Source organism: Callorhinus ursinus, unplaced genomic scaffold (assembly GCF_003265705.2).
Source record: "Callorhinus ursinus isolate GAN/ISIS: 27379988/994484 unplaced genomic scaffold, GSC_fseal_2.0 scaffold2, whole genome shotgun sequence".
Lineage (NCBI taxonomy): Eukaryota > Metazoa > Chordata > Mammalia > Carnivora > Otariidae > Callorhinus > Callorhinus ursinus.
The window spans coordinates 35,318,718-35,345,669 of record NW_027397064.1 but is presented as its reverse complement, the minus strand read 5'-3'; the positions used below and the strand labels follow the sequence as shown (position 1 = coordinate 35,345,669).

At 39.1% G+C, this 26,952-nt stretch overlaps 1 pseudogene; it reads left to right on the top strand.

Moving 5' to 3' along the window:
* The window catches only part of LOC112807690 (large ribosomal subunit protein uL16-like), a 50,250-nt pseudogene that overhangs the window by 6,967 nt on the left and 16,331 nt on the right, over positions 1-26,952 (top strand).

Genomic DNA, 26,952 nt, shown 5'->3' with positions numbered 1-26,952 from the left:
CCCCCCCCCCCCCCCATGCGGGGCTCGATCCCAGGACCCTGGGATTATGACCTGAGCCGAAGGCAGCCGCTTAACCGACTGAGCCACCCAGGTGCCCCGAGGAAGAAGAAATTCTATGTGGGAACTGAAACTTCAGTTTCTGCCTGAGAATTTCCAGCCTGTCCTTCCAGAGAGCCTGCCCTATGGATTTTGAACTTGCCTAGCCATAATCCCATAAACCCATTCCTTGCAATAAATCTCTTAATATATATTCTCTTAGTTCTATTTTTCTGTTGGAATCCTGACTGATACATCCTGTATATTCTTTTCTCCTGTATGTTCCCTTCTATTTCATGTTTTCTTCTCATTTCCCACTGGCTTGAACCCATAGTGATACAGTTTTGACCATGTTGATAGTGATACTATCCCTAAGAGTGGAGGAGCAGTGTGAGTGGAGGGACTTGGGTTCCTGAGTGTCCACATGGAGAACTGCCTTGACAACCTGGATAACCCACATCAGGACTGTTATATGAGGGAAATAAATGTTTTTGTTCTTTAAGCCATTCTCTTTATAAATCTCTTTGTTATACCTACCTTTTACCCTAACTAATTGATTACTATCTCAAAAGTACTGTTGTTTTTGCTGTTCTTATTTATGTATATTGTTGTGACTGAGAATTCAGATATCAGTCTTTATTTGGGGTATTCCCATAGGTATTGTCTATGGTCAAACAGGCTTAGTCTGTCAGACATTCAACAAATATTGAATGCTACCTTATACCAAATGGTCTGGAAATACAACAACATCAAAATTAGATGGTGTCAGTGCCATCACTGAGCTTACTAGTAGAAGACAGTAACAGAAGGAAGTGCAGAGTCTATAATTTGTTCAAGAAACAGAAAGATACTCAGTATGGTAGAGGATGAAATGTGACATAGGATGGGCTTGGAGAGAGATGCAAGAAACAAGTAATATACAGCCTTTCAAGTCATGTTAAAGCATTTGGGCTTTATCCTCAGAATAATGAAAGAGTAAGGGTTATATTTGCATTTTTCAAAGATCAATCTGGCCGTACTGTGGAGAATGGAGAACAGCAAGAATACAAGCAAGAAAAGCCATTAAGAGGCCATGGCAGTAATCTGGCCTGTGGAGGATACCTGGAAGGACGGTGGTGCCAGCTGGCATGGAGAAAAGTTGGTTTGAGTCCAGAGATCACCTGATAATTGGCTCTGCTCAATAGAGAATAGGAAGGACTCAACATTGGCAGATTTCCCTTTGAAGTGAATTTTTAATCTCTTTTAATTAACTGGATGAGATAGTCACAGAGATCGGAGCTGGAGGAGTTTAGGTGGTGAGGGGGAGGGAAAGAAGATGATGAGCTTGCTTTGTATCTGGTTGAGTTTGACAAAGCTACAGAACCAGTTAGGTGTGTGGGTCTGTTTAGTTAAATAATATTAGCTGCTGAAGCAGACCACTGCTTAGTAATTTAGCACAATAAAAGTTTATTTCTCTCTCACTTAAAAGTACAATGTGGGCTGGAGTGGTGGAATGGAGTCTGCTCCATAAAATAATTTAGACTTTCCATCTAGACTTTCTTCTAGTTGCCTGACATTCTTTCACTCACCTGACAGAATGAGTATTGCAAGGGTGGGCAGGTGTGTCGTGGGGGCGGGGTGGGGGAAGTGGGAAGGCTAGCCCTGGAAGTGGGAAATATCACTTCCTCTAATTTCTACTGTCTAGAACCTACCACATAATCAGTCTGAACTGCAAATGTGGCCAAAAAATACATCCTAGCTCTGTGTTCATAAAGAACAGGAGAATATAGATACTGTTGAACATCTACAGTCTCTGGCAAAGTTTCCGAATTTCAGAAAGATTGGGGTGGAAGATACAGTTAGTCATTTAGCTAAAATTTAGTATTTAAAATAATAGATGCAGAAGAGATTGCCAATGTAAAATATATAGAATGGGAGGAGGGTTTAGGATAAAAACGTTGAAAAATACTAACCTAGAAAACAGAGCTCACATGGGAAACTGAAAAGGAGAGCTAGAGAGGTTGGAGTGTAGTGTTATGAAATCTAAGTGAAAAGAGTATTTCTAAAAACAAAAAAAAGCCTCTAGTTTGCACCTCTAAAATTTTTATACGTATAAAAATTCTAGGAGGAAATGGTCATCAGTGTTAAAGGATTATCTAAAGTATAAGGTATGTATTAAGGAACATATTCCTGCCCTTGGCAAGAGGTATTAGGAGTGGAAACTATATTTCAGTAAGAAGCAGAATGTTTGGGAGATTATAAGGCAGAAGCAGTGAAGACAGAAGATTAGTGAGCTCTTTCTAGAAGATAGAAGGAGCAAACACATAGAAAATACTTAAAAACTGTAATGGGGTGACTTATATATACATATTCCAATATGTATATTGGAATATATATATTTATATTTTTATTTATTTATTTATTTGGTCTTTGTCCTTGTTCCTGGCACAGAACTCCTAAAACCCTTGGAATTTCCCAAGTGATGTGAGGAATGAAGGTGTCTTTTGTTAGGTTAATGAGGTGACTTTTGAACTGCACCTAGGGTGGGTGCTGGTTGCCAGGAGAATCTACCATGTGATTAAAGGGTTGGAAATTTCACCCTGCCCCCATCCCTCACCCCCGACTGGTAGGGAAAAGAGAGGAGCTGGAAGTTGTATCAATCACCTGTTGCCAATGACTTAATCAATTGTGTCTATGTAATAAATCCTCCAGAAAAAACCCAAAGGAGGGGGTTTGAAGATTTTCCAGGTTGTATACATGTGGAGATTTGGGGCGAGTGGCACACCTGGAGAGGGCCTGGAAGCTCTGTGCCCCTCCCCACATACCTTGCCCTATGCATCTCTTCCATCTGGTTGCTCCTGAGTCCTGTCTTTTTACAATAAACTGGGGATCTAGTAAGAAAAATGTTTCTCTGAGTTCTGTGAGCTGCTTTAGAGAATTCATTGAACACAAAGAGGAGGATCATTGACCTCCAGTCTATAGCAGTTTGGTTGGAAGCACCAGTGACAACCTGGACTTGTGATTACCATCTGAAGTGTTGGGGGCAGTCTTATAAGATTGAGCCCTTAACCTTTGGGATCTAATGCTATCAATAGGTAGATAGTATCAGAATTGAGTTGAATTGCTTGAGAATTGCTTGGTGTGGGGAGCAAACCTACATGTTGTAATTGGTAACCAGAATCCTAATACCCTTTATAATGGTATTAAATACTTGGTAATAAATCAGAAATTACTCAGTCCTCTATTTTTATTCTCCATTTGCAGTGTTATATATGGATCTAGGGAGCTTTGATTTACAGAAGGGTACACAGTTTGAGTTGGCTGATTCAGGACCAAATCTGGAAATTTTATAGAATTCTTAGAAAAGAGTAGCTCCTTTTTGGAGGGTAACAGGGACTCTTGGATATAAGTTTGGAATTCCATGCCTTGAGTGAATTGAACTTGCCTTGGAACAAAGTTAGTATAGAAGAAGCAGAGCTGGGGGACAGAGAGAGAGAATAAGACTTGTTAGCTGAAACCTGATATTTGAGCTCCTAGATCCATCTAGCTACAAATCTACTCTTGAGTTTAGTTACGCAAGTCAATATGTTCCATTTTATTTCCCCTTAAGCTAATTTGAATCAAACTTATGCCACTTGCAATCAAAAGATCTTCACTTAAAAATCCATCAGTAAGATTTGGTGGATATAAATAAAGGACAAAGGTGGAAGGGAATGTTTTCCTTTCTGAGAAGAATTACAACTGGTCTGTTGGACAACTTGCTCTATGTATTGCCAGTGTAGATTGATTTAAAAGAACAAGAGACTCTTAACTACAGGAAACAAACTGAGGGTTGCTGCAGGGGAGGTGGGTGTGGGGATGGGGTAACTGGGTGACAGGCATTAAGGAGGGCATGTGATGTGATGAGCACTGGGTGTTATATGCAACTGATGAATTACTGAACCCTATATCTGAAACTAATGATGTACTATATGTTGGCTAATTGAATTTAAATAAAAAAATACAAGAACGATAAAAATCACCATTTACCTTCAAATTATCACTGTACTAGCCCATTTTGGATATATGATATCCTATGATTAGGAATTTATTACTGTTATTTGTTTTAAGGTTGTACTTTCTGAGTGTATTTTATATTTTTATTTCATTTCACTACTGTATTTTGTTAGGTTAAATTATTACTTTGGGTTTCCATTTTATTCATTATGTTATTTATATTTTAATAGATGAAGTATCTTAAGATGAACCTGCATGGGACTCTAGTGTGTAAAACAAAGGAGAAGAGAGGTACTTTAGTGACTGAGAGAATGGTGGGCCTAAAACATCTCCATCTGTACCTGGAGCTCCGTAAGACCTAGTTTGAAAAATACTGGCTTAAGGCTCTGAGATCTTTTAGTTTGCTTCCTTTCCACCTTTCCTTTCCCTCCCTTCATCTGAGTCAGATAGACCTATGCTTTTAAAAGTCATGGAATTTAAAGATAAATTTGAAATAGAGATGAATAAATTAAAGCTACAAATAAGTTTGAAATCAATGAGAAAATTATTTACTATTACTGCCTTCCCCAGAAGTCTTTTCTGGCCTTACTCAGACACATTCCTGGTTCCACTCCCTGATGAAGAAAACACCCTCAATGTTTTTAACTATTGCTACTATTACTTCCACATTTTTAGATGAAATCCTTTCATTGCCACTTCTTTTAGTTGTTAATTCTAGATACCATTTGTTGAATTCTAGTAGACAAGAATTTAGCTTTTATGTATCACTTCCAATTCTTTTTTATGCATCTTCCCAATGTAGTTACAGCACAATTAATTATTCAATAGCTGGCATTTATTTGAGTTATTTTGGCTATGTAATATTATTCTCTGCTAGTCAGATGCTGCACTGTTATGTTTTTCATAACTCTGCTTTTCCTGGACTTAACTGCTTCAACTTTTTTCATTTGCTTAGTTTTCAAAACATACCTGTTAGTAGTTAGCCCCCAAATTCAAGTAGGTCTGTCAGCTCCTGTCAATACAATTTTCCAAATGGTCAATTAAAATAAAAGCTTTCAGTTCTCCCTCCTTCACACCCTCCTACCACCTGATCTCTCCCTCCAGAGTCCTCTCTTCTCTTTCATTCTATAGTGGATGCGCTTATGTCCTGCTGCACAGTTATCGTGGGATTTCTCTCACCATCATTTTAAGATTTTTATTTATTTATTTTGAGAGAGAGAGAGAGAGAGAGAGAGAGAGAAAGAGTACAAACAGTGGGGAGGAGCAGAGGAGAGGTCAGGAATAGACTCCCTGCGGAGCAGGGAGACTGACATGGGGCTTGATCCCAGGACCCTGGGATCACAACCTGAGCAGATGATTAACCGACTAAGCCACCCAGGCGCCCTTCTCACCATCATTTTGGAATTTATCTCTTCTGATCACCTGTGTTGAATCTTTTATATATTGGTCTCCTATTCTTCCCCTTCTATATTCAATTGATTTGCTGCACAGATTCCTGGTAGTCTTCTGTAAGAAGTGCGTAGAAGGGCACCTGGGTGGCTCAGATGGTTAAGCGTCTGCCTTCAGCTCAGGTCACGATCTCCAGGTCCTGGGATCAAGCCCCACATCAGGCTCCCTGCTCAGCAGGGAGTCTGCTTCTCCCTCTTCCTCTGCCTCTCCCCACTGCTCCTGCTCTCTCTCTCTGTATCTCTCTGTCTCAAATGAATAAATAAAAAAATTCTTAAAAAAAATGCATAGAAATTTACAAAAATTTTTGTGTCTAAGGATATTTTTATTCTGTTACTTAATTGATATTTTGATTAAGTATGGCATTTTAAGTTGAAAATAATTTCCCTTAGACTTTTGGCATTGTTTTCTTGTCTTCTAGCTTCTAAGGTTGGTAGTTAAAAGTTTGAACAGACTTGCTCTTTCCTTATGGAAACATTTAGAATCTTCTCTTTATTTCTTGTTGGGAGATAATTCTCCATGGGTCTCTAGCATTTCTACATGTTTTGTGAGCTGAGGCACTGATAGCCTTTCATTCTATCTTTTCAAAGATGTTTGTATAGACAACAGCCTTGGAAGATATAGTGTATCTTTCTTTAACAGAGGGCCTCTTTTGTTTTCTATCCAGCATAATAAAGACAGCGTCACTCTTTGGTACAAAGTTTGGGCAGTTTTGTTTGAAGCCTATAAAAGAAGGGTTTTCCCAAGCTCGGGTTTTCTTAGCTGTGGCACAAACCCACAGCATGTGCAGTGTCCACCTGGGTTGCTCTGTGTTGCCCCCATGGGACTTGGGGATCAAGGAGAACAATATGAATATGAAACTCATGTTGTTTGCTGTGTTGTAAAAGAGCTCTTTGTCTCTGACCCAGGAGTCTCATGGCTTCTGCCAGAATCTGTGAAACTATAGCAGGCTATCCATTTGCTTGCAAGTTTGGTAAAATGTCAGACGCTTCATGGTTATTGATGGGGATGATTGCCTGTGAGGCTTTTCATTTATTTTAAGGACACTTGGGCCTTTTGTATTAAGGTTTTCCAGAAATGCAGAACCCAAAGCACTTTGAACCCATTGGGAGATGACCGGAGTGGCTGGGGAAAGAGGCTGACTGGAATCTACACAACAGGTCATTCTAGTCTCTTGATTATTAAAATCAACCTCTGCTGAGTGATCCATTTGTGAGCATTCACATGGGATACACATGCCTTCATGTTTTTACCCATTCTGAGACGTCTGTCTTTACTAGATTTCCTTGTCACTACTTTTCCAACCATGTTCCTTCTAAGTCCCTGACTGTTTAGCCAAACCATTGGCCAAAGCCCATGAATTGGTATATAATCACACGTATGGCCATTTCTCCTTCCAAGCAAAGTGAACAGTGAGGTGCACTGCTCTAATTTCTGCCCACTAAGAGGACTTTCCCTTATCAGTGTCCTTCAGGGATGTCTCAGGGAGGGGCTGGAGTGCTGCAGCTGTCCATTTTCAAGTGGTACCTGCATATCATGCACACCTGTACATGCCCGGCCTGAATTTTCTCTTCCTCGGTCAAGTGATCATAGGGAACTCCACATGAAGCCATAGGTGCAGACTGCAAGAGAGAGGCAGTGTAGCAGGAGTGGGGACCATGGATATTTGGGCCATTTCTTCATGTCACTTGTGTCTTCAGGGCTCACTTGGGGCTGATTAGTCCTCCAATTTTTCTTTTTAATCCCCTGTATCCTATTTACATGTCTTTATGTTCCATTTTCTAGATTTCCTTGAATTTAGATAATTGTAGATTCATGTCCTGTTGTAAAGATTAATACAGCGAGATCTTGTGTACCTGTTACCTAGTTTTCCTTAATGATAATATTTGGCAAAACTGTAGTACAATATTATAACCAGGGTATTAAAACTGTCAAGTAGAGAACTTTTCCATCACTACAAGCATCCCTCGTCTAGGCTTTTTATAGCCACACCCACTTTTCTTACCCACCTCAGCTCTAATCCTTGGTGACCACTAATCTGTTCTCCGCTTATATAATTTTGTCATTTCAAGAATGTTCTGAATGGAATCATACAGTGTGTAACCTTTTGGAATTGTCTCTTTTCACTTAGCACAATTCCCTCAAGATTCGTTATCAGTTGTTTGTTCCATTTTAGACCTAAGTAATATTCCATAGCATGTTTGTTTAATTATTCAACTGTTGAAGGACATCTGGTTGTCTCCAGTGTTAGGCTGTTAATAAACCTGCTATGAAAATTCATGCACAGATTTTTGTGTGAACATAACTTTTTCATATTTTTGGGACAAATGTACAAGAGTGCTATTGCGAGATTGTGTGGTAGCTGCATGTTTAGTTTTATAAAAAACTATTACACTGTTTTCCAGAGTGATGTGCCATTTTACTTTCACACCAGCACTGAATGAGTGATTGATCTTTTCTGCATCCTCATCAGCATTTGATATTGTCATTATTTTTTATTTAATACATTCTGGTAGATGTATAATGACATCTCCTTATGGTTTCAACTTATATTTACATGATGTTGAATATCTCTTCATTTGTTTCTTTGCCATCTGTATATCCTCTTTGGTGATATGTCTGTTCCTATCTTTTGCCCATTCTCCAATTGAATTGTTTGATTTTTACTGCTGAGTTTTGAGCAGTGTGTATTCTGAACTTTTTATTTGGCTTTCTCTCTTTTGAAGAGATCCTTCTCATCTGAATTCAAATAATAAAGAAGATCTTGATCTTTTTTATTTTTATGGATACAGTGGCTTCTCTTAGTTTTCTGAGAGTATTAATCATATAGAATTTTTAAGGAGTTTTGACATCTGCATTTTTTTTATCCTTGATATTCTTTTGTTTTACATTTTTCATTTCCTTATTGAGGCTTTCTTCAAATATCCAGTGATTTGGCTCAGGCCTGTCCCTAATATTGTGGGGTCACCACAAGACTATATATGGAAGCCTATATACCATATATTTAAATATTTAGAAATTATAATTCCAGCCAACAAACTGTTCAATTCTCTCACCTTGATAAGTATACTTCCAAAATTGTGGCAGTAATAATTTTGTAAGTATGTAAAGCTGGTTTTCATATGACTAGAAGTCATTAAAACATCAAAGATGATTGAATTTAATTATTATAGTTCATGTCTGTGTGTTCTATAGATCTATAGATGTCTGGACAAGTAATGAAATAAAGACGTAATTTGTGAATTATTATATATCCTCCAAATTATTTTTTTGCTTTTATTTCAACAAACATACTAATTATGGTGTTATAGGGAAGATTTTTGCATAATTTATATTATTGCCAGTAATCTAAAGAATTAAAAATAGTCATAGTTGTATTCAAAGTGTATATAATTTGAACATATTTTCATCAGAAAATATAAGTTAATGTAAGAAAGTGAAAATTTGATTTCTCAGGTATATTGTCAAATTCATTTTTACTCAAGACATGTACGATGCAAATGGTTATAGTTTACTGCACTGGCTATGATAAGTCCAAAGTGAGAGGCATCATGTGTTCTTTAATACATTGAGTTTTTTGTGCTTATGATATGTGGGGATCTTTAAAGATTTTATCTATTTATTTGAGAGTGAGAGAGAGGAGAAGAGGGAGAGGGACAAACAGACTCCGTGCTTGATCCCGAGATCCTGAGATCATGACCTGAGCCGAAATCAAGAGTTGGATGCTTAACCAACTGAGCCACCCAGGCGGCCCTGTGGGGATCTTTAAATGGAAGGCTAGGCAAGATGCCATAGTGGTTCTGCTCTGGTTTTCTGGTCACACATGAGTAAGGCACTGAGAAGACATTTTTCTTTGTGTAATAGTGGGGCTTTTCAACCTATAGGTTGCTCTTTGTAGTGAACAAGCATAAATCTGGCCTTTTGTTGGATTCTCAATTGTCAGTACTTGGACATCTTCTTTCTGGGTAGGTCATTTTCTCAGAGGAGAATTCTCCAATCCCTTCTGCCTGCTAGAATTCTGCAAGTAGAATAAGTGAAAGACCTAGGGGGTGTGTGTATGGGAGAGGGTCTCTTATTCAATCTCTCTTATAGTCCCCGGATTTCCATACTTTACATACCCATCTTTCACAAGTTCTGGTTACATCTTTTTTTTTTTTTGAAGATTTTATTTATTCATTCATGAGAGACAGAGAGAGAGGCAGAGGGAGAAACAGGCTTCCTGCAGAGCCAGGAGCCTGACAGGGTACTCCATCCTAGGACCCTAGGATCATGACCTGAACAGAAGGCAGATGCTTAACTGACTGAGCCACCCAGGCGCCCTCTGGTTACATGTCTTTTTTTTTTTTTTTAAAGATTTTATTTATTTATTTGTGAGAGAGAATGAGAAAGAGAGAGAGAGCAGGATTGGGGGGGAAGGTCAGAGGGAGAAGCAGACTCCCCGCTGAGCAGGGAGCCCGATGCGGGACTCGATCCTGGGACTCCAGGATCATGACCTGAGCCGAAGGCAGTCGCCTAACCAACTGAGCCACCCAGGCACCCTGGTTACATGTCTTGAGAGCAAAAATTTCCTGGTGGGTGGGGAATGAGAGCTGGAGTTTCAGTAACTTCATATCCACAGGCTTTCAACCAATCTCTCTGGTTAGAGTCAAGTCTCTTCTCCTACCCCTTTCTTGGTACTTTAAGTCCTTAGCTTCTCAGGGTTGTGGATTGGGGGAATCAGTTTGCCTCTTAGCATCCCCTTCTGCTAGACTGGTTTCCTGTGTTGTGTTAATTTGGTCATCACTCCATTTATTTAGTAAACCCCATTGCCATCTTTAGTTCACTGTTGCCTTCTCTCCTATTTTGTGGATTGGTCCACTCTGAATATTTTTATTCTGCTATTCAATGGAATTTTGTAAAGAAAAGAGATAAATCTACCATGTTTACCTGAAAGTGGTAACATCTTTTGGGATTTTGAATCCCCCTATAAAGGGTAGCATATTTTAGTCATGTATGTTTGCAAGTGCCATGGTCCAATCATAACTTATTTAAGCAAATACTATTATTGCTAGTAATAGGAACATTTATTGGAAAGTCTCAGGATTCTAGCAGGAAATAGAATTCACTCAGATGGCTCATGTGAAAGGAATGCTTACAAAGGTATGGGCAGAGTTAAAGAAATAAGCAGGGGATGGTGAGATACCCAGAGACCAATAAGAGTGGGAAACCAGTACCACTTCTAGGGCTAAAGGGAGAAGGGAGAAAAGAGTGTTACTAGAGCCTGCTGAGAGTTGAAACCTTAAGGGATTGCCCAGTAGGAATTATAGTTGGGGAGGGATGTAGCTACTAGCAGAAGGCACCAAAGCATAGAGGAAGAGCATAGAGAAGAAATAGTCTGGCTTCTCTCTACCCTTTAAGGGCCTGTAAGTGCTTCCATTGGCTAACTCCAATGGAAGCCAGGCATCAAGACAACCAGAGTGATGCACTGTGTCTTCATGAGCTCCTGGAGCCCAGGTCAGAGAAGGCAGGGAAGATCTGGTGAAAGGGGAGTATATTCAGTACCAAAGGACAATAGAGTACCTTACAGAATTAACGAAAGCTGCTAGATTTCAGAAAGAGTGGGAGTTTCAGGAAATTTAGCGCTTCATTGAACTTTATTGCTAATGCTTTTTATTGATATGATTCAGTTCTCAATACTCTTAGTCTCTATATCTCTTAGTTCAAATTCTTGGCAAAGATTTTTGTTGGCCACGAGCCAGGCAGTCTAGCCTCTTTCTTGTCAAGTGCCACCTATGATCTAATTAACTATGCCCAGGAGCTTATATCTTATAGTATGGGTATGGGGGTAGTGGTTCAATCCTTTGGGTAAGAAGGCAGTTTTAGAAGACCATGGCTGGAAAGACACCCCAAAAGTATCAGCTACTCAAATGTAGGAGTAGTTATTCTATATTACATGAAGTCATTAGCATACTATCAGGGCTCTCTTCTTAGGGCAGAGGGGAAGATGGTTAATTTTAGGCACCACAACTAAAGGTCAGGAATAAAAGAAAGTACTAAATGTATGTGTGGAAATGGTAGCAATATCGTTGTCTAATTCTCAATTTGGGTTATTGTTAAGGGCATGTAGGTGGTACACAGTGCAACTTCAGGCACCACCCTTCTGCAACAATATGAGTGGTACTCCCCTGGAATTTTGCAAATTGGCAATCTTGCTCTCAACTTTGCTTAAGGAATTATCCTACTATAAAATTACTCACGTGGCATTTATAAGTTTTGTGCTACAATGCTGGAGCCATCCTGGAACCAAGTTTTATCTCTCTCCATGTCTACAACCCATGGAAAATGGTGGAGCCAAACAGAGCCTGAAGTAGCTTGATAAGGGGGAATGTGCATAAAGAAACACTATAAGCAGCAGAACATATACAAGAGGTTTCAAGACCCAGCTATTTGGGAAAAGCACAATACTATTGAAATACCAATTGAGGGCTTTCCTGTGGTAGGATGAAATGCTATTATACTCCTAGCTATTTGCTACATACTATCTGTATGAAAGAGAAAATCCACAAAGAGATTATTTGGTGACTGATCATTTTAGTCAAATTATGTGGGGAAGTCTGTTTGGCTTGTCAGACTCTTACAGTGATAACAGGATTTTAAAAATACTGCAGAGCAGGTTTTTAACGTGTGATCCCCAGACCAATAGTATCAGCATCTCTTGGGAACCTAAACACGGGTGGCTCAGTAGGTTGTCTCCGACTCTTGATTTTGCTTCAGATCTTGGTCTCAGGATCATGGGATTGAGCCCCACGTGGAGCCCACCAGTTGAGTCCCCTGGTGGAGACCTGCGTCTGGCCCTCCTCTAGCGGAGTCTGCTGGAGAGTCTTTCCCTTAGCCCCTCCCCACTTTTGCGCACACACGCGCGTGTGCACTCTCAAACAAGCAAATCTTTAAAAAATGCAAATTTCTGGCTGGCGAGAGTTTGGCATCAGAATCACTGATGGATTTGTTAAAACCCAGCTCGTTGCCTTGTCTCTGCATCGTGTCCCCCCTCCCCCCACCTTGCTGACTTAGCAGGTCTGGATCAAGGCTCAGGAATATACCATGATTGAAGAGAAAATTTTCTTAAAAAAAGTAGTTTCCACCCTAAGATTGGTAAATATATTAGGAAAAGATTTTTGGACTAGTGAAATAACATGTGTTTTGTATAATCCTTAGGAGGACACTTCCCAGACAGTCGGATTGTCTACATCAAAATACAAAGATTCTAAATTTGGCAAGATTTCTCCTTTCTAATGTTATTTGCTTTGAGATAGTGAAGTCTTAAGAAATATTTTATAAAGTATTAGCCCAGAAATTACTTCAAGAGTTCAGAGCGTTTGTTTCAAATTTAGAAGAAAAAACAAATAAGACCCTGTGTACTATACATGTAAATAGTATTCTAATTAACTGAATTTGAAAAGTAATTTCTAATGAGCATAAGATAAACAACCAAGTTTATATTTCAGTGTCATTTGAGAATCTTCTGTCAGTATCCTAGAAAAAGAGGAAGGAAAAGAGAAAATGCTTGATATATCTTATGAAATTGTTTCCCCATTCTTTCACGTTTTAAAGTTGTTCCTAGGCCCAGAAATTGCTATCTGTATGCATTAGAGGGCTGTGTAGGTACTAACACAGATGCACCAAGCCAGTGAAATGACTGTGGAAAAACATCAACGAATCCGTTAGGACACTGGGTATTACCACAGCATCCATTACTAGATGGTTCTAATATCACGGTAGATACAAGATTTATGTTTTGTAGTCATTGAGAACAGCCACGACACACATTTTCCTCCCTCTCATAATTTAATTACTGTCACCACGTATTATTATCAGCCATTACCACAGATTCCAGAATATGGAAAGTCACTGGAGCTAGTGAAGAGAAGCCAAATAAAACACCTGCAAGGGATTTCAAAAGTGATTACAGTTTAGTTGCCATATTTTGAGTGAAAAATACAGATGATGAAGCAAAGAAGCATCTGTTCTTTTTCCTTCTGGCTCTGTGCAATACCATGTCATGCATTTGCCTTGTGGCTTTAATCAGCCCGCCTCCTGCAGAGCCTGCCGTACTTCATACATATGGTCACTCAACAAATGCTTATGACTTATAAATATTTACTAAAGAAAGTATGATCGGTGTCTGTTAGCAACAGTTTTTGGAGCAGATGCTGTTTTCAGAACGTGGCAGTCATCACATGGATGACAAGAATGTAACATTTCTATGCTAATACCTGACAGTTGTGATTCTTCTCCAGTTAAGGAGATTTCACATATAATACTGTATGTTGCTCTAACCCTGGTCCTGGGATTAGAACAGAAACCAATGATCTCCACAGTAAAAGAACAGAAACCTGTTTTGAGTGACTTGACCAAGGTCTCAGAGCTAATAAGTAGTGGGGTGGGCACTCATATGCAGATTTTTCATTCTCAAGTTCAAACATTTAAGATTTAAAACCAATAATAAAAGCAATGCTGTTAGGGTTTGGTATTATCACTTTTTCTTTCTGGAATCTTGAATTTTCCCTTTTCCATTTGGCAAATGAGAACAGATTTTTTTTTTTTTCCAAACCCTTTCCAAAAGTACAACTAGCTGCCACATTAAGAATAGAGGTGAGGGGTCCCTGGGTGGCTCAGTTGGTTAAGCGACTGCCTTTGGCTCAGGTCATGATCCTGGAGTCCCAGGATCGAGTCCCGATCGGGCTCCCTGCTCAGCAGGGAGTCTGCTTCTCCCTCTGCCCCTCCCCCCTCTCATGTGCTCTCTCTCTCATTCTCTCTCTCAAATAAATAAATAAAATCTTAAAAAAAAAAAAAGAATAGAGGTGAGAGAAAACTATCCCAAAGTGCAGGTCCATAATCGATGTTGGGGCCACCTGGGCAGTAGGTACAGTGCTTAGGTAACTAACTGTAGCCATCCTGTGGGGCCTTTCTTACACTGGCTTCTCGGTTCTCTTTTCTAGTCCCCGCTTCTCCAGTCCTTGTGAAGGGAATGTGCTGTTTCTATAAAACAATGCACTCTTTTTGTAAAACTAGCTTTAAATGCTGTTGCCCCCTTCCTTAGGTGTTGACAATTGCTGTTTCTATCTGGAAAAGGACTGCAGAAAATGCCTTGTAAGAATAGGAACACAGCATAGATCCCAGATAGCAGTATGGCTGTTGGTTTTGCTGGAGAGGAATCTGGGAAGCTTCCTTAAGATTTCTGAAATTCCACCGTTAGTTTTACATAAGCTAAGTAAAACTAGACAAAGTGTATTCAATTTTAGCTTGGACTATAAAGTAAAATAGAAATAAGCAGACATGATTCAAGGTTTTCCTTGAGGTGCCTACAAGTCTTGCACAAAGTATATTGGTATAAATAAAGTCATATTTGTGCCCAGTGATGTAGATAGGTTGTATTCATAAACATTTTGTGAATATAGCTCATAGGAGATATCCTTGCATGTTTATTTTTAAGAAGCTTTATTTTTAACACCAATTTTACTGACCATGAAACATGTTAGACACCAAAGTTTTATTTTAAGCAAAAGAAGGAGGAGGGACAGCCAAAAAACTGCCCCAAACTGTTTATTCCTCTATGGAAATTCAGATTGCTCTTCACAGGTCCTGACAAGCTATATCTAAGGCATCCTTTTAAAGGTAGACAGTGATGTGACGTTTTTGATCATGGCAGGGAACAGAAATTTTTCTCTTCAGTTTGAGAGTAAATGGATTTGGTACAGGTTAATAAATAGTTTATAGAATTGTTGAGAAGGTTAAAAATTGAGCTCAAAGAATTGTTTCAATGGCCCAAAGGCTAACAAGAAACTACAGAGTTATAAAGCTGCTGGTGCCAAAAATCAAGGGGCCCTGCCACAACTAGGAGACCGGTAGGGTCAGGAAGCGCTGGCAGCAGAAACTGCCATTTTCAGGACACTTGCTAGCAGAACCAGCAGAAGCCACAGAGTCCCAGGCTCCACCTCCCTGCTGCCGTCCAGATGCCATGAAACTACACCTGACAGTAGCCTCGGTCAGATCCAGAGTACTAGCTGCAAGGGAGTCTGGGAAATAAGTTTTTTTTTTTTTTTAAGCTTTCCAGCATAAAAATAACATGCATACATCACATTTTACCTGTCTGATCCCCTAGTATGGGCACTGAGATTGCTTGCTTTTTTCAACTACAAAACTTCAGTGAAAATTCTTCTGGACTAGGTGATGTGATATTTTCTCTGGTATATATTCCTAGAGGGGGGATCACATGGTTATAGTATATTTGCACACTTTTTAAAAACAGAGTCCTGCCAGAAAATTACTGCCAAAATGGGTCCACTAATTTTGCAAAAGTTTAATGTATAAATCACTTTACATTTATACATACTATTATCAAATATGAATAGTTTTTACTTCCAAGGAAGAGTCTCTTAATATATAAAGGCAAACAATAGATTTTTATTTCTTAAGTATTATGTCTGAAATAGTATAATAGAAGATAAATTGGTAGGAATACTTTGGTAAAATTTTATTTGCTCTCATAAAAATGGGCAGTAGTGTGGGACAGTAGAGAGCACCACAGGCCCTATGTTGGACGAGACTTAGATCTTGCACATAGGACATTGGGCAATCTCCTTAACTCTCTGCAAACCTCATTTCTGTGAGCATCCCCCAAATGGTGGTGGTGAATTGGAGTTAAGGGATAAGAAGCAATCAGGACGATGCCTGACACATAGTCCTTGTGTAGGCCATGTTAATGATTTGATGAACACCCATGAATTTATCCCTATGGCAGCTCATATACATCTCCCATATGAATGAATTTTGTGGCGAACAGAGGCCAAGATTGTAGATGACCAATAACTAAATTCTCTCTGGCCCTCGTCAGTGCTGGAAGAGTTACAGAGTGAAACATAAGACAAAATTTCCCTTGTTGCTCCTTTTTTTTTTTTTTTTTTTTTTTTTTTTAAGAGAGAGAGTGAGCACATGTGAGCAGGGAGAGGGGCAGAGGGAGAGGAAGAGAAAGAGAATCCCAAGCAGACTCCCTACTGAGTGTGGAGCCCGATGTGGGGATCGATCCCAGGACACTGAGATTATGACCTGAGCCAAAACAAGAGTCCGATGCTTAACCAAACTGAGACACCCAGGCACCTCTTGTTGCTCCTTTGAGAACCTCAGAAGGTAAAGGAGATAGGACACACATGCACTTTTTGTTTAACTCTGTGGATGACCATGGAGAAGCATTCAGAGTGGAGAGCAGGGTGCAGGCTTATCATCTCACAGGGGAGGCTTGAGGCCAGAACCAGCCCTTCCCTGGTGCTGTTTCATGCACAGGTATGTTGTCTCCTGCCTCAGCTTTCCCGACGATTCCTCTCAGGGTTAAGTGGTCCTGATTTTACCCACCCACACCAAACTGCATTTCCTTTTAACATAGCTTACATTACTGTTCTGTAATCTACATTTTGATTGTAGGAATGACTGACTAGGTTTGCTCCATTATTTGGCCATGCCCACGCTTGAATTTCAGGTGGCATTTTTTTGTTGCATGATTTCTGTATCCGTTCAGGTACAGTCAGCAGGTAGAAACCTAACCAGCTGTTTGAACAGGTTGCATTTAATACAGAGAGTTGGTAAGTAGGTATAAAGGTATAAACTGTGTAACTGGCCAGGCAAGAAAAGAATACTGATGTATCTCAGGGCAAGCAACTGCAGGAAGCAACTACTACCCTTAACCAAAGCCAGGGGCTCGGGTCCTCAGGTTGAAGACCAAAAGGCAGAAACTCAGAGAAGGAGTGAACAGAGGTGCAACTCAGGCAGCTGGAAAGGGAGCTGTTCAGTCGTTGCTGGTGTTGGTGTCCCTGAGGAGGGTGTGATGAGGCTGGCTGCAGGTGTTAGAAAAACTGCAAACTGCCTTCAGCTGGAGACAGCGCTGGAAGGAATTGCCTGCCCAGGTGAGGAATGTTGCTGGGGTGACACTGGGAGTGCAAGTGTACAGAAGTCATAAGGGCCAGGAAGGCACAAGTTCTTACCTCCTTCTCCAGCCTAGCATGCTCCATCTAGCGCCCCCTATTGACAGAGCCTAACAGGGAGTCAGTGGGCACAGCAGAAATTGGATTTACAGTCACAGACTCATTTGCTTGAAACAGTATAAAAGGGTGGGTTTGGAGCTGAATGACAATAGCATAATAACTGACCTATTTCTTAAAACACTTTGTGTTACATTTAAAAAACTAGGACCCATATCCATATGTCCATCCACAGATAAATGGATTTAAAAAAGGTGGTATACACATTCAGTGGAACATTGTTCAGCCTTAAAAGATGGAAATCCTGTCATATGCTACACCATGGATGAACCTTGGGGACATTATGCTGAGTGAAATGAGCCAGTCACAAAAGGACAAATACTATATGATTCCACTTATGTGAAGTATCTAAAGAGTCAAACACACAGAAACAAAGAATGATGATTGCCAGGGATTGGGGGAAAGGAGAAATTAGGGAGTTTTTGTTTAATGGAAATAGAGTTTGTTTTGCAAAGATGAAAAAGTTCTACAGATCATGCACAACAGTGTGAGTAAACTTAATACTGCTGAACTGTACACTTAAAAATGGGAGGCGCCTGGGTGGCTCAGTTGGTTAAGGGTCTGCCTTCGGCTCAGGTCATGATCCTAGGGTCCTGGGATTGAGTCCTGCATTGGGCTCCCTGCTCAGTGGGGAGTCTGCTTCTCCCTCTGCCCCTCCCCACTGCTTGTGCGTACTCTCCCTCTCTCCCCAAATAAAAATAAAGAAAATCTTTAAAAAAATGAGTAAGTTGATAAATTTTATGTGGTTTTTACAATTAAATTTTTAAAAAAAGTTTAAAAATTATTAAAAAATTCAGATCCATTAAAAACTGGCTATTTTTAAGACATTTTAGGTCTCTTCACAAATTTCTCAGCCTGATTTTGATGTTTTTCCACATTACTTTGTAGTGCATCCTTGATCCTTATCCCATATTTTAATGGGATAATCTTTAATGTCTTCTTCATGGTTACTTGAATAATATTCAGGATCCAAATGATAATAGCAAGCAACTATTTATGAAATATGGTTGCAAAATAATACCATCATCTTGCACAAAGACTGCTCTACAGCTGCTTGTAAGATTCTATATCAATAGAATGGTCCAAAGTAAAACAAATTGTTTAGGAAACCAGCAAAAACATTTTAGTTAGGTTTACAGGACACAGTGAAATTTCTTTGTTGAAATCCTGTGTACTGGAGCCAGGTTTATGCTGTTCCATGGTCCATTCTCTGTTAAATTGCCTGCTGGAGCCAATCTTTGCCATGCTGCCTCATAAACTTTTACAGTAAATATTCCATTTTTGGACACTGGGGTGGAGAGTGATGGAAGGGGATGTAATTGTTTCAGCTTTAAATCTACTCTTGTTCAAATTTGTCTTTGACACATACAGCCCAAGAGCAGCCTGTAAGTCATGAAGGCGTTTACCTCTCTCGAGGCTGGATTGCATTTAAACCATTCCAGACAGATGAGGGAAGGGCCCCTTAGGAGAAGGAAAAAGCAATCCCACAACCCCTCTTAGTAACTCATCCCCTGTTTGACAAATCTTGCCACTGGGGTCTTTGTAGTTAGCCAGTCTCATCTGCTGCAATACCCTCCCATCACACCCCCCCCGACCCAAACTTCTGGTTACATCATTAATGGAGATTGAAACCAGCTGGCCTCCTTCTTCAGTGTAAGGGGCTTTTATATGTAGTTTCTCTTAACCTACTCTACTGAACAATTTTGTCTTCTAATTTTCCCCCATAAATTTTATTTTTTGGATCTTTCAGTGGTCTTTCCGAGATTTCTCTAAATCGTTTGTAATTTACCATACTGTTCTAAAACTGTGGAATTCCAGTGTTCATGGAACTCTAATACATTTCTAAGCATTTTTGAGATTAATGGAAGGATTACTCATTCCTATACAATATTTACTTTAAAAATAAATGTCATTATTAAATCACTTCCTAAATCTTTGTGGTTTTCCTGACAAAAAGGAAAAATATCACTCTCACCACTTATATAATAGTGAAGTTATTGGCCCTCATCATGTCAGGTGGAAAATCAGCTTCTCTTTGAGAGATTTTTAATCTTTATGGAAAATAAGACAGATTATAAAAAATATGGAAATATATATTGGTGGAAATGAGGATCAACTGGGATGAGTCTAAGTGTGAGAGGTTTTCCTCATATCATAGATTTTTTTGCCATTTTCTTTAAATATAATAAATGTGAAGAAAAAGTTAAAAACACCTAAAATCACACCATTTTGAGGTATCAGGATTTAACATAGCAGTGACCATCTTTTTGTATATCTCTTTATATTTTCACATATTTATAATTTATCTTAAATGCAATCATGTTATTTTTCTTTATCATATTTTAAGAGCATTTTTCTGTATGTATTCTTATCTTCATATGCTCTCCTTTCTTCCCCAAATAACTAATGTTTTATCCCTCTTGTCCTTTTTCATTGACATGTAATCACAATTTGAGTATGTATTTAAAGGCTTGTCACTTTGTTTTAGAGAAAACTATATAGTCTTTTATACACCTTGCTTTTCCCACTAAATAAATCTTTATGGAAATTCCTACCAGGCAACCTAGATAGATTTAACTCATTTATTTTCATGGCTGCATTATGGCATGGCTGTAACTCCATTTAACCTCTCCCCCACGTGTGTTTGTAATATTCTTTAGTTGCTATATCAGGTTAGATCTCCAGAATGTGGTTCCATAGCCATTAATATATCAGAACAGGACAATAGAAGTTGACAACAGGACAACAATGGAAGTAAAGTATACACAGAAATCTAGAGAGAGAATTACAAAGAGATAAAGCAGAAGGAAGAAATTATTAAGGATAAAAACAGAAAATAATGAATTAGAATACAAAATAAAACAAGGGAGAACTAGTCAGTCCAAAAACTGGTTCTTTGGGGAAAAAAAATCAGCAAAATTGACAAGCCATTGGCCAAACTAACGAAGAAATTAAAGAGGAAACTTAAATACACAAAACCGGAAGTACAAGGTAGAGGTTTGGAAGAAAGAAAGCTTTAAAAACTCTAAATGATTACTTCGCACAACTCTCTACAAATAACTTTAAAATGCATAGTTTTCTGGTGTAATACAATTTTCTGGTAGTTGTGGAATACCTAAATAGACCCATTAACAGAAATGAAATAGAAAAATCAAAGAGCACTCCACTATAAAGCCCAGATGGTTTAACATGGGAATTTACTAAAACTGTAAAGATCAGTTATCCTAATAGTATCTAAACTATTTCAGAGCATGGTTTAAAAACAAGTTTTCCAAATTCTTTCTATAAAGTAAACTGGTCTCAAAACCAAACAAAGTTTTGTATACTTGAAATTGATGTAACATTGTGTGTGAAATATACTCAAGAAAAAATCAACTGACAGAATTTGTATCCCAGAATAAAACAGGCCAGTATCATTATGACAATCAAATTAAAATGCTCTAAATTAAATATTAGGAATTCATTAGCCCATTAATAAAAACAGTATGACCAAATGAAGTTGTTTTCCTGCAATGTAAAAGCTCAATATTAGAAAATCAGCTAATATCATCATCATTTTAATAAGGAGAGAAATCAGATGATTATTTCCATAGATGCAGAAAATTTGACATAATTCAACTCTAGTTCAATAAAAGAAAATGGTGGACACCTTCTGAATAAGGTAAAATAAATACCTCCACCTAAAGCCAGTGTTACTCAGTGGGCAAGCATTAGAGGATTTACTGCTAAAATGACAAGGCAAACATCTCCACACTATGTTGGAGGTGGTAGGCAGTGAATTTAGACATGACAATTAGAGGTATCAGAATTGAAATGAAGAAAAAAACTTATTTGCAGATGATATGATTATGTATCTGGATAGCCGGAAAGAATCAATGGGAAAGATACTGTAAACAAAAAGAACTTAATGAAGTAGCAATTTATGGTATCATCATATAAAAATTAAACTAAAATCAGTTCTACAGGGGAGTACATATTAACGTTCAAGAACATTCATTTTGCTAATGCCTCTCCAGATTCTAGAAAACCTCACTTTCTAGGGGGAGAGTTTCAGGAAATGCTGATGGGAACAATATTCATTCTGTTATTACATGTTCACAATAGATTTCCTGTGGACTTTTTTTCTCCTTTTTCTTATTAAAGATTTATTTAGGGGAGAGAGAGAGTGAGTGCACACACAAGCACGAGCTGGGGGAGGGACAGAGAAGAGGAAGAATCCAGAAGCAGACTGCCTGCTGAGTGAGGACCTGACCTGGGGCTTGATCCCAAGACCCTGAGAGCATGACCTGAGCCGAAACCAAGAGTTGGCTGCTTAACCAACTGAGCCACCTAGGTGCCCCTTCCTTTTGGTTCTTAAAATTTTCTTCTTCTACTTTGCTATTTCTTGTATGGCATTATTATTAGTGCTTGTGTACTTCTTAATTCCTGACACGCTTTATTAGTAGTAGTTCTAATTTTTCTTCTGTCAGCTCTTTTTTTGCCCAATCATCTCATTTTTAAGATTTGAAACACTCTGATTTATGCTGTTTTTAAATAACTTCTATAATTGTCTTAAATTATAGCTCTAGCTCTCTCCTAGAGGGTCATTTTGCCCCTGTTCAGCACCATCTTCCTCTCCATAAATTGGCCACGGGCACTCAGCTCTCTTCTCAGGGCCTACCGAACCCATGCTCCTGGGGGGCTGATGGAGACCGATTGGGTTGGGAGTGGCATGGGTAACTTAGTTCCTCTGTCTGTTTATACCTGCCCTCATTGCTCTGGGGAATGTAGGTGCTTCTCTTGATGCACTGCCTCCTCTCCAGTATCTGTGTTTTAACTCTGGTTGGGGTCAGGAATAGAGTCTTTTTAGATAACTGCCTGTGTCTGATTCTTTCTCTGTATTCTGACCATTTTTTTTTCCTGTGTGTAAATACTGTATTTTGCATTTTTTTTTTTCTACTTTGCTCCAGATTCTCAAAGTTTGTGCTCAACACCTTTTTGGTCTTTTAAAAGGCCTGCTTCTTACAATAGAAGGTCTGGCTTTTCTACTTTAACTTTCCCATGATTGCTCCTGCTAGGCATTTTTTTTTTTTAAAGATTTTATTTATTTGAGAGAGAGAATGAGAGATAGAAAGCACGAGAGGGAAGAGGGTCAGAGGGAGAAGCAGACTCCCTGCTGAGCAGGAAGCCCGATGTGGGACTCAATCCCGGGACTCCGGGATCATGACCTGAGCCGAAGGCAGTCGCTTAACCAACTGAGCCACCCAGGCGCCCTCCTGCTAGGCATTTGACAATAATACTTAGAAATTAGTCCGCCTGATTATTTTTCATGCTGTATCTCTCTCTCCTTAAGAGCAGCACATATGAAAAACCATCATTGTGTTTGCCTAAGTGCTTGGGGAGAGGATAATGAATATAAAAAGTCTGTCATGGTGGTTGTCCCAAATCTGATCTGATCTGGGACAGAGCTTCTGTGTGATATAGTTCACAGAGAGAAAAAATAACATTCCTGATAAAATGTTTAAGCCATTTCCTGAGGAATTTTAATGGGATTAAAACTTATTCTGGGGGGTGCCTGTGTGGCTCAGTTCGTTAAGCTACTGCCTTCGGCTCAGGTCATGATCCTGGAGTCCCAGGATCGAGTCCCAAATCGGGCTCCCTGCTCAGCAGGGAGTCTGCTTCTCCTTCTGACCCTTTTCCCTCTCGTGATCTCTATCTCTCATTCTCTCTCTCTCAAATAAATAAATAAAATCTTAAAGAAAAAATCTTATTCTGGGAGCCCAGTCACCTATATACCCAACTGATAGTTGTTAAGATTGTTTAATAAGCTTTACCAACCATTCTTTTCTTTTTGATTTGAGCCAACCATTGATAATGTAACCCTATGCTTTTCAGCCAGGGGAAATTTTGCCTCCTGGGTAACAGTTGGCAATGTCTGGGAACATTTTTGGTTGTCACAACCAGGTGAGGGGAGTGGGGGTTGCTACTAGCATCTAGTGTGTAGAGCCCAGGGATACTAACAAACATCCTGTAATGCACAGAACAGCCCCCCAAATTAAGAATCATCAGGTTGAAAATGTCAGTAGTGTTAAGCTTGAGAATCATTGATCTAGCCATTCTCTCTTCCAATAAATTCCTTAATGAGTCTTTGAGTTGGTCTGTTCTAGGACTTTCCTCTTGAAACAAGGTGGAGTAAAATTTTTATATATTCTCATGACTAATTTGTTTAAAGATTTTTGTGTGATTTTTAAACAAGGGGGGGACAAACCTCAGTTAATTCCTAAAAATGTTTTCCCCTACACTAGGTATCAGGCAGCTGAGATGTGATCTGGGGTTCACAGGTACATAATTCCAAGGCCAGGCAGGAAAGCTCAGTCTTTTGCTTTAAACAAGGCCTTCTGGGATCAGAGCTGATAATAAACTGGCACAGACCCGATTTGCTGTGCAAATGTTGACTGTTGAGACTAAGCCCAGCAGCATGTTCAGTACTATCTCCTAATTCTTAAATTCCTAATTCAGCTTGGCCCACAGCCTACTGACTTGCCTCCTGGTTGCCTGGGCGCTCAGATTTATTTTTTGTTCTCAAACATTTATTTTCAACAGCATCTCTCCATTGCCTGTCTGTCCTGTCACCAAGGAGACACTGCTCTGTGGACACTGCCTTTCTTTCTGACCAAAACTTGTGCTTATAGAAATGAGTCTTCTTTGCCTCTTCCACTACCAGGAAAGTCAAAGAGGAAGGTCAGCTGGTAAGACAGGGAGTGGGGGAGTGGGAAAACCCAAGTACATGCGCATCTGGCCTATGGGGATGCAGAGAGTGCACAAGATGGCTTGTGAAAAAGCGCAGCCTTCTTTCTGAATTTTGCCAAATACCTAGGAGGGAGTGAGTGTACCATATCTTCATTTTCGCAAGGCATATGGAGGTATTGGTAGTAACACCTGGGTCAGAAGAGGAAGAAGGCAAAGAGAAAAAGAAAACTCTACAGTTGTTTGAAAGAGACTTTGTAGGATCTTTTAAATCTATATTTTCATGTGAAAGAGAAAATGTTTTTTAAAGACCCTGTATCTGAAGAAAACCAATATAGTTTTCTTTCTGGAAAAAAAAAAACAGGGAGAAAACAAGAGCCAAATATTCATGTATTCAAGGGTACATTATATTGATATGGAAGTTGGAGAAAAAATATTTTCACAGGAGAATACTTTCCTTTAAAACAATGGCTTAAATGTACTTTTGCTTGAGGAAAAGTGAGGGCATTAGAAAATATGAGATTCTGAAAATATACATTCCACTAGACATCTTCTTCCACATTACTCCCAGCTGAAAAATTAGGCACATTTCTAGGTATTCACAATTAGTACTTTGTGCTGTTGGCTCACATCTTGTAGTTTTATTTTTTTAGTAATAACAGGCTGCTGATTTTCTTCCAAGCACTTTCAAACCAGTAAGTGCATAAATCCCAGCCAAAACTGCCTGTAATCATCTAAAAATTCTCCTTTGTCCCAGCCAGCGGGCTCCCCTTCAATTTGCCTCTGATGCCTCTGCTCATTTCTCAACACACTTCCCTTCACATTGCTTTTCTTTTCTTTTCTTTCTTTTTTTAGAATAAAGATCTTGGTAATTCTTTCTGACACAATAACTTGGGCTACATCAGTCTTAGTTATCTGTTAGGATTTTTTTTTTTAATTATTAGACCCAGTCCAAACTTCCAACTTACCTGTGAAGGTGTTATCGTGAATGATATAGCAGCGGCATGGATTTGAATGTGTATGTTCCTATTGTGTTTCTTTTTTGGTGAACAGTGTTTTTTTAACAAAGATTAGGATATCTGACTCAGTTCATGCAAAAAATGGCAGCCATATGAGGAAAATGAAGGAAAGGCCATTATCTCCCCTAAAATGTGGTCTAGTTTCTGGCACTGAGGATACAAAGATGAACAAGAGTGTAGATTTGACTCTCAGGGGACTTGCATCTAATGGGTAACCCCAGGATATTGTAATGGTGTGAAATGTGTTTGAAAGAGGAAGTAGAGGGGTGCCTGGGTGGCTCAGTTGTTGAGCGTCTGTCTTTGGCTCAGGTCATGATCCCAGGGTCCTGGGATCAAGCCCCACATCAGGCTCCCTGCTCAGTGGAAAGCCTGCTTCTCCCTCTCCCACTCCCCCTGTTTGTGTTCCCTCTCTTGCTGTGTCTCTCTCTGTCAAATAAATAAATAAAAATCTTAAAAAAAAAAGAGGAAGTAGAGTTTTAAATTACTTATAGTGGAACCTGGGACTCTTTTTTGAGAGAAGGGACATCTAAGCTGAACACCAAAGTGACCACCCTTCTCAGTTTGTCCATCATTAAAATGAGGAAAGTAATGTAGCTAAGGGCCATTGTGTAAAGCAGGACTTGGGCTAAGACCAAATTTATCTATGTTGTCTGTGTGTGTGTGTGCCTAAATTTTAATATGAACATGTCTTATATGGGAACTAAAAATTAAAACTATAATAAGGCAAAACCCCTGTGAAGAAGTGGGTAAATGGTTTACTTTTCTTGAACCCCACCCTGTTCTTGTATGGGACAAAAAGTCTTTCACTGCTGCCCAGCAGCAGGCCAAGTAGATCTGGCTTCCTTCAGTCCCCCTTTTGAGTGGGAATTATTGTTAAACAAAATGGCTTTTCTTAGGTGTCTAAAGTTAACAGCTAGAAAATTCCCATTAGTCTTTGCTTCGAAGAGAGGCAGAGAACCTGTGATATCATTCCCACTTGGGATTTGTGTGTATCTGTGTGTGTGTGTGTGTGTGTGTGTGTGTGTGTTTAAATTTTAATTCCAGTATAGTTAACATACAATGTTATATTAGTTTCAGTTGTACAATATAGTGATTCAATAATTCTATACATTACTTATTGCTCATCAAGATACATGTACTCTTAATTGCCTTCACATATTTCACCCATCCCCCCCCACACCTCCTCTCTGGTAACCATCAGTTCTCTATAGAGAATTTTAACTATAGTTAAAAGTCTGGGTTTTTTTTTTTTTTTTTTTTTGGTCTCTTTCTTTCTTTGTTTTCTTTCTTAAATTCCACATGAGTGAAATCATATGGTATTTGTCTTTGTGTGACTTACTTCACTTAGCATAATACCCTCTGGATGCATCAATGTTGCTGCAAACAGCAAGATTTCATTCTTTAATACATCTGAGTAATATTCCATTGTCTATATATACACCACTTTTTTAACCATCCATGGACGCTTGGGTTGCTTCCGTATCTTGGCTACTGTAAATAATGGTGCCTATATTGTAAATATAGGGGTACATATATCTTTTCAAATTAGTGTTTTCATTTTCTTTGGGTAAATATCCAGTAGTGGAATTACTGGATCATGAGGTAATTCTATTTTTAATTTTTTGAGGAATCTTCATACTGTTTTCCACAGTGGCTATACTTTGCATTCCTACCAACAG